General features: G+C 41.4%; 1 protein-coding gene across 13 annotated transcripts in view; it reads left to right on the top strand.

Annotated features, from left to right (window-relative positions):
* CTNNA2 (catenin alpha 2) overlaps window positions 1-7,586 on the top strand; it is a 1,147,855-nt gene that overhangs the window by 805,202 nt on the left and 335,067 nt on the right. Inside the window, exon 1 of one of the 13 annotated variants that reach the window (XM_054474855.2) lies at window positions 486-589. The exons of the other annotated variants lie outside the window; for them this stretch is intronic. The gene's annotated coding sequence lies outside the window, so the exon portion shown is untranslated. Of the gene's footprint in view, window positions 1-485; window positions 590-7,586 lie in introns of those variants that run through there. 13 annotated transcript variants of the gene reach the window in all.

The raw sequence follows: 7,586 nt of genomic DNA, 5'->3' as shown, positions 1-7,586 counted from the left end.
TGCACAGGCACCTACTGCTCACTGAGTGTCGTAAGCTGCTCACGATTGTGCGTCTTCCCCGAACACCTCAGACATGGGCAGATTGAAAAGGGGTGGGCATAAAACCAACATTTTACCAAACCACTAAAGTAATATATGTTTTTTGATGAAACGGAAAACACTTTCAGCTTTTTTGTCCATATTTAAAAAAAAAAAAGGAGGGGGGAGGGAGGTGGAGGTAGGGGTAGCATCATCCACGACAAGATATTTCCAAGTGGGAAACTGAAATGTTCTGTGCTCTCCCCCTTCTCTTTTGGGGATATATTCCTTTCCCCTTTAAAACTGTCTACGTGTAAGAGATACGTAGGAATCTGTAGAAAAATCAACATTTGGACATTTGCTTTAGAAAAGCAACTTGAGAGGAGACACAGGAAGGCAATGATTTGGGGCTTGGCTAAGATTTTGGGTTTTTTCCCCCCCTCTTGCGGGTACTGGAATTCTGCAGTCAGCCAGCCCTTTTTTGAGGTGGAAAGGGGAAATGCTTTCCAAACCCACCTAGTTTGGGAAGCCATCCCAGTCCCGGTGGTGTGAGATCCAGTGTGGCAAAAAGGTATGTCTGTGTACAGGGAGACTTGACTGAGATCCCTCCGGGGCTTCATCAGGCTCCACAGATACATATGGGGTACAGGGTGGATTAAAGAACGATTGTACTGTCTGACATGGGGAGGGCTGACCCTGACTTGTGCTGTTCATGGTGATTACTGGGCCCTGCAGTGCACCCCACTCCAGGAGAGTGTGAATGTGTAGGGATGTGGTAGTTTAAGCCATAATGAAGCCTACCCGTCTCCATACACACATCCTAATTAAGCTTTGAGACTGCACTAAATTGTGCCACTTTTTCCTCTGAGTATGACGAGAAGGCTTTGCCTCATTATTTCTATTCACAATCATTTATAGATAGGAGTCCTTACAATGAGCTCTCCCCCCACCTCCCCACACACACGCCTTGTGCCTACTGGTCTGGAGAGGGTCTGCCCTGGGGAGGGTCAGTTGGTCATCTGTTTAAACAAAATCCTCCAAGATGGTTGAGAAAGCCTGCGGGAAGTGAGTGTGAGCAAGCCTTCCTTCTTGACAAAGATGCCCAGGGAGATGGTAGGGAGAGTCACATGTGAGTCTCCAGCTCCACTCTTTGAATTCCTATCGTTTCTGCCTCTAAGGAAGTCAAAATCAGTAGGCATTATATGTAGTGGCACTTACTTTGATAAGAATGAGGGTGGATTACCAGAGCCAGGGTAGATAGACTGGACAAGTAACTGGATTGGTCCTTAGCATCTAAGCTGAAGAGGCCAACCAATGGAATCAAAGTCACCAAAGACTGGTGGTACTTTTCAGGAAAAGTCATATGAACAGGGGCATGAATCATTCCATTTTGTATTCATCTGAGCTCTGCCCTGGTCATTCATCTCTGAGATGTATCATTCAATTGGAAGGAACACAAATCTGAAATGTCCTAGACATCACATGCTGTCTTAGGAGTTAGAAGAGACATTAGAAAATCAACCCCCTTAATTCTGCACGTGACTAAACTGAGGCCAAGAGACATCGTGGTTTATCCAAGGTCATATAGCTTGCAACTGGCACAGATGGTTTTCTCTCTCTCTCTCTCTCTCTCTCTCTCTCTTTGCCATTCTTGATGATTGCCTCTCTGTCACTCTTGCTGCCTACCTAACTCTGGATCAGGCATTTGCATGTTTCATCCTGGCACCTCCAAGGTGCTGCGGAACACTTTAACAGACAGACAAACAAATTCACCATCAAGTGGTTTCACCTCTTACCAAGACAATTATTTCTGACAGCAGGCCAGCTGATGGAGCCATAAACTCTAAAGGGTTGGGAGGTGGGGGAGGGGTGTTGAGCAGGCGCAGGCAGGGTTAAACAGCGGCCAGCCATTCAGCGAGTACTGTGAGTACACACCACCCAATCCCTAGGGTTGCTAGGAAAAAAAAATCCTCCTAATGCTGGCTGCTTGGCAAAGTGGTGACAGAGGCTGCCAAATGGGCAAGAAGAGGTCCCACTTTGGATGTCACTTGATTTGTAGAGCTGGTGCAGAGAGGCAGAAGAGTTGAGTGTTGGCAAGAAAGAAAGGGAATAAAATTAAATTCACTGATTTATATGTGAGTTTTCTTCTAAGTGTGCTACTCAAAACTTAGAAGATGCTCCTAGGCTGTAATTAAAATAAATAAATTATATATATATATATAATATATAAATATATATTATATATATATTGCTTTTTGTATTATTATCCTGCAAATCATTTCATCTATATGGTATCTTTAAGCCTTTCCCACCTCTAATGTGGCAAGTTTGCATCTTTTCTACAGTTTTAAACCCCTTGGCAGAACCGTATACATTAACAGATTGAAATGAGCTTTATTGAAATTTAGCTATTCTAAGTCATCTAAGTTGCAGAATCCCAATTTATTATGTATTTAAAGCATACCAGCACTGATTAAATCAATGCAAATTAGGTTAAATAAGAACAACATGAATCGAGTGTTTCAGCAAAGTTAAGTCGAGAAACGACAACTTTTGAGTCACCACAGCAAGTCGATATGGCTGTTTTTCATGAGTTTTAATTTCATGCCTGTAAGTGTCCAATGAACTAAAAAAGGAAAAAAAAGAAAGAAAAGCTCACCTAAAGTTTTTTCTTTCCTCCTGCTTATTCTCTCATATGTCTTTACCTGTCTTTTGAAAATATCTGATCCACCAGGTTACAATGTAGCTATTGCATGTACTGGATCAATCTCTTCTTCCTGGGTGACCATAGATTTCTGTTGGCAAACTTCTTCTTCAATGTTGTATATTGGATAAGAGATGCTTTATATGCTTTGAAAATACCCTCGACATTTTCCATGTTGTCAGGGGAAGGAACCTGAGCTCATCTAGCTGAACCGCTATAGCTGCAAGTACTAATAGCTGGGCATCGAGAATACCATCCCAAGCCATCACGCCAACATGTGATTGGGTACTGAGGCCAGACCTCCAGTTTGGGGTAAGAAAAGAGAAGAATCTTGAAAACATGGATTCAGCAAATGGGAAGGTAGTCTGGGTTATATGAGTTATGAATCTGATGGCCAAACATAATCTGGAACTAAGGGGAGGTAGAAGAGAGAAGCTCATGGAACAAATTCGTTGTAGTTAGAGAGGCCAGAAGTATAGCTTGACGGAGGGAAGAGTCGATTAATTCCTTCTCTCTTCAACCTTGTAAATTAGCCTTTGCCTAATGAGCCCTCCTGTTTTTCGTGGTACTCTATGTTGTGACATGGAGTGGGGGAGTCACATACAATTTTTTTTTTTGGTATGTCATTACTTCTCCTGTTTTATCTCGACACTTCCAATTTGTTCATTTTAGTCAAAATAATTTGTGAACAAAGAGATGCAAGTGCAGAAAGTCTGAAATGAATCTGCATTCTGGGGATTGGCTTTCCATTAGCAGTCTTTGTCAATGTTCAAGGAAGGAAGTTTGAGTGATTATTTTAATGTTCTGTCATCGCTAGCACCAGCCTGGACCTTGATCTTTATGCTGTTGTCTTTAATTTTCAGTGGCAGCGAACCATGGCTTTTCTTTAAAAGGAAACCTTTAGAAGAATTGGGGGAGGGTGGGAGTCACAATTTCAAAAAGAGAGAATTAACTTTGTTGTTTCTGTGGGCACATACCATACAGCTGGCATTTTACAGAATGCCTCAAAAGGTGCATGGAGAGGCTGAGGATGGGGGCCCCAAGGCTGCTCTCAGGAGATCCACGTAGGAGAAACAAATTAGAAATTGAGGTCATTCTACTTATCAAACATTATTCAACTTTTAAAGCAATGTGATAACATGGATAGCAATAAGAAACTAACTGCCATGCTCTATGAATGATGTAAATGATGAGAATAAATAATAAACGAAATAATAAATGAATTAATAATAATAAATAGAAATGCAAGTTCTCCCAGGCATGGTGGCTCATGCCTGTAATCCCAGAACTTTGGGAGGCCAAGGTGGGCAGATCATCTGAGGTCAGGAGTTTGAGGCCAGCCTGGCCAACATGGTGAAACCCGTGAAACCCCCTCTCTACTAAAACTACAAAAATTAGCCAGGTGTGGTGGTGGGTGCCTGTAATCCCAGCTACTCAGGAGGCTGAGGCAGGAGAATCGCTTGAACCTGGGAGGTGGAGGTTGCAGTGAGCCAAGATCATGCCACTGCATTCCAGCCTGGACAACAGAGTGAGACTCTGTCTCAAAAAAAGGAAAAAAGAAAAGAAAAGAGAGAGAGAGAAAAAAAATGAAATGCCAGTTCATGAGGCCTGTCCTCCCTCTCCACAGGTTTTCTCTATACTGGTGTAGAGAATATACTTGTGCTCTGATTATGCCATGTTACACTTACCTATTTTTTTATATTCTCTCCATCTTTGCTTACCTTAATTTTAACTATCCTTCACAGTTGATGGCAAATCTCCTCTATGATTTCTTAACTGACTCCGAGGCTCCTGCCCTCTATAAAGCAATCCCTTTTGCTTCTTCTGAACTCCATTAGCAGCTTACCTTTATCAATTTCGTGGTCCTGTTCACCTTATATGAGTGTGGCAATAATTTCTAATGATAGTATTTTAAAACTGAAAAGGACATTAAACATCTTGGAGATGAAGAGTAAGAAGACCTTGTTGGGATTTCTGCTTTGCCACTTTTTAATCGATATAACCCTATACAAGTCACTTCTTGGTCAGTGAAATAGGGCTAAGGATGGCTATCTCAGACGATACTTGGGGGAATTAAATGAGATCATGTAAACTCTATAGAGTTTGTTCATTTAATTTTTGTTACTTCTGTGTTTCTCTATTTACATTTTTTTTTTTTTTTTTGAGACGGAATCTCGCACTGTCACCCAGGCTGGAGTGCAGCGGCGTGATCTTGGGTCACTGCAACCTCCACCTCCCGGGTTCAAGTGATTCTCCTGCCTCAGCCACCCAAGTAGCTGGGATTACTGGCGCCCGCCACCACACCCAGCTACCACGTCTCAAAAAAAAAAAAAAAAAAAAATGTAAATAGAGAAACACAGAAGTGACAAAAATTAAATGAACAAACTCTAATAGAGTTTGGCCACTCAAAAGTGTAGGCCTGAGACCAGAAACCTTGGAGCTTGTTAGAAATGTAGAGTCTCAGGCCTCTCCCCAGACCCATGGAATCAAATCTGCATTTAACCATTAGCCCCAGGTAATTCATTAAATTTTGAGATGCATTATTGGAACATTCACAAATTTTAACCTGAAATAAACACCCAGCTATCATTGATTCCCTAGTTTTGTAATAGAGAAGCTAAAGGGGCAGAAATGTTAAGTGATTGCCCACCCTTGTTAGTGGAATTGGGTCCAAAAAAATAAAACTTTCTGAATAATGTGTTTTCTCTCCTATTAGATTTTAAACGCTTAAAATGGAAAGTCTATGTGTATCACAGGCCTGAGCACTTAGCAGGGCTCTTAAAGTTTGATTTTGTAATTGGTACAGCAGGCGGTGTAGAGCCTTCATAGGTGCTAGCTTTAGGTATCTTTCAGCTGGTTTATTCCCATATTATCCTAGGAGATAATGGTATTCTGACATCTGGCATAAGACTTTGATTGCAGTCTTCCAAGGCAGGCAGAGTTGCATGGTAATTGATCCCATGGGGCAGCCCAACATGTTGCCCCTTCACACATACAATTTTGGAAGAGTCAAGACAGCAGGGACAAGTGAGGGGAGGTAAGTTGGAGGTGCATTAGGGTTGTCCTTCTGGGAAAAGCTTTGATGTTAACAGAGTTTGCTTACATTACTCCTCAGTTTTCTTATCACTGCCAATCTGCTACTATGGCATGTGTGTATTTCTCATGAATACTTTATTATAGAAAATATACTTTGGGAGGCCGAGGCGGGTGGATCACCTGAGGTCAGGAGTTCGAGACCAGCCTGACCAACATGATGAAACCCTGTCTCTATTAAAAATACAAAAAATTAGCTGGGCGTGGTGACAGGCGCCTGTAATCCCAGCTACTTGGGAAGCTGAGGCAGGAGAATCACTTGAACTTGGGAGGCAGATGTTGCAGTGATCTGAGATCGCACCTCTGCACTCCAGCCTGGGTGACAGTGCGAGACTCCGTCTCAAAAAAAAAAAAAAAATGTAAATAGAGAAACACAGAAGTGACAAAAATTAAATGAGCATGAAGTCACCTAAAATTCAATCACCAGAGATGAACTATTAAGTTTTGGGTATACATTCTTTCAGAATTTGTCTGCTCTTATTTATTAATTAGGTTGTTTCTGGGTTTTAGTCATTATAAAATATACTGTGATTAATATCCTTATACCTTTGAATATATGGGCGCCCATGCCTTTAAATGTTTATTCTAGAAGTGGAATTGGTGTTCAAAGGATGAGGACTTTAAAAAAACTATTAATACATAATGCCAAATTGTTGTCCTGAAAGATTTCACACTTTTCATCCTCAATAGTTGCTTTGCTGCTTTCTCTTCGCCTTGAGAAACCCCCATGACACCATAAATTAAAACACGTTTTGGGCCCCTCTCCTTCATCTGGCTGGGGCCCTGACCTGTATTTCTGTCTGCCTTTGTTTATGATGCCTTGGAATCATTCTTCCTCTTCACACCCATTTCCTCATTTCATCCTACGAAGGCAATTCCCACTTCAGAAAGAGGGCTGGCTTGGGGCCTTCAAGATTCCTTCTGGGAGTTTATGAGGACTTAATTCCTGCATCTTATTAAGTAGCTGGCCAGCCAAATTATTTTCACAAAGCCATTAATGTCTGAAAATGGACTAATCCAGCATTACTTAAAATGCTCTATGAGGGTAAAAGTATTTAAATGCATTTGTGAAATGCACAAGGCTTTGTTCTGTTGTTCATGTTTCACCCTCATAAGAAATCTCAGTCTCACAATCTCAATTGTAAGAAATCTTGTTTTTCGTGGTTTCAGCCATTTATTTGGGATTTCTATTAACGCTAAACCAGAACAGTTTTGAAAACTTATTTAATTGCAGTTTATAGTGCATTTTACTTTAAACTGGCTATCACCTTACCAAGACATTCTAAGGTTCAGATAGAAGAATGCTGGTGCAGGAACCTGTTTTATGTCATAATTTTATCAATTATGGGAGATACCTAGACAACTACAGTTCTTCTACTTGATATTAGCAAATTTCACCTTCTCATCCTAGCCATAAATAAAGGAACTGTTAGAAATGCTTGTTCCTCATTGCCACAAAGAAATAGCATTCAAACATAAATTTGATTCTCTCAGCAAGGCAGTTGTTACTTTCTGCAGAAAGGGTGCTCATCATAAATGGAACAATGGCAAGAACACACCTGGAAAGAGGAGGGGCAGGAGTTCCTATTCATTACGCAGGTAGCCCCTACTGCTGTGTGGTTCCTCTAATGGCTAGGGTTGGACCACACGGTCTAAGCTAAGCTAATTCTGATTGGCTATTTTAAAGAGGGTGGGGGTATGAGCCAGAGTAGTGGGGTGAGTAGTTGGCAGGGAGGACAGTTAGAAACAGGTAACTGAAGGTGACTTAGGT

Source organism: Pongo pygmaeus, chromosome 12 (genome assembly GCF_028885625.2).
Source record: "Pongo pygmaeus isolate AG05252 chromosome 12, NHGRI_mPonPyg2-v2.0_pri, whole genome shotgun sequence".
Taxonomy (NCBI): domain Eukaryota; kingdom Metazoa; phylum Chordata; class Mammalia; order Primates; family Hominidae; genus Pongo; species Pongo pygmaeus.
This window is presented reverse-complemented; position numbering and strand designations above follow the sequence as displayed.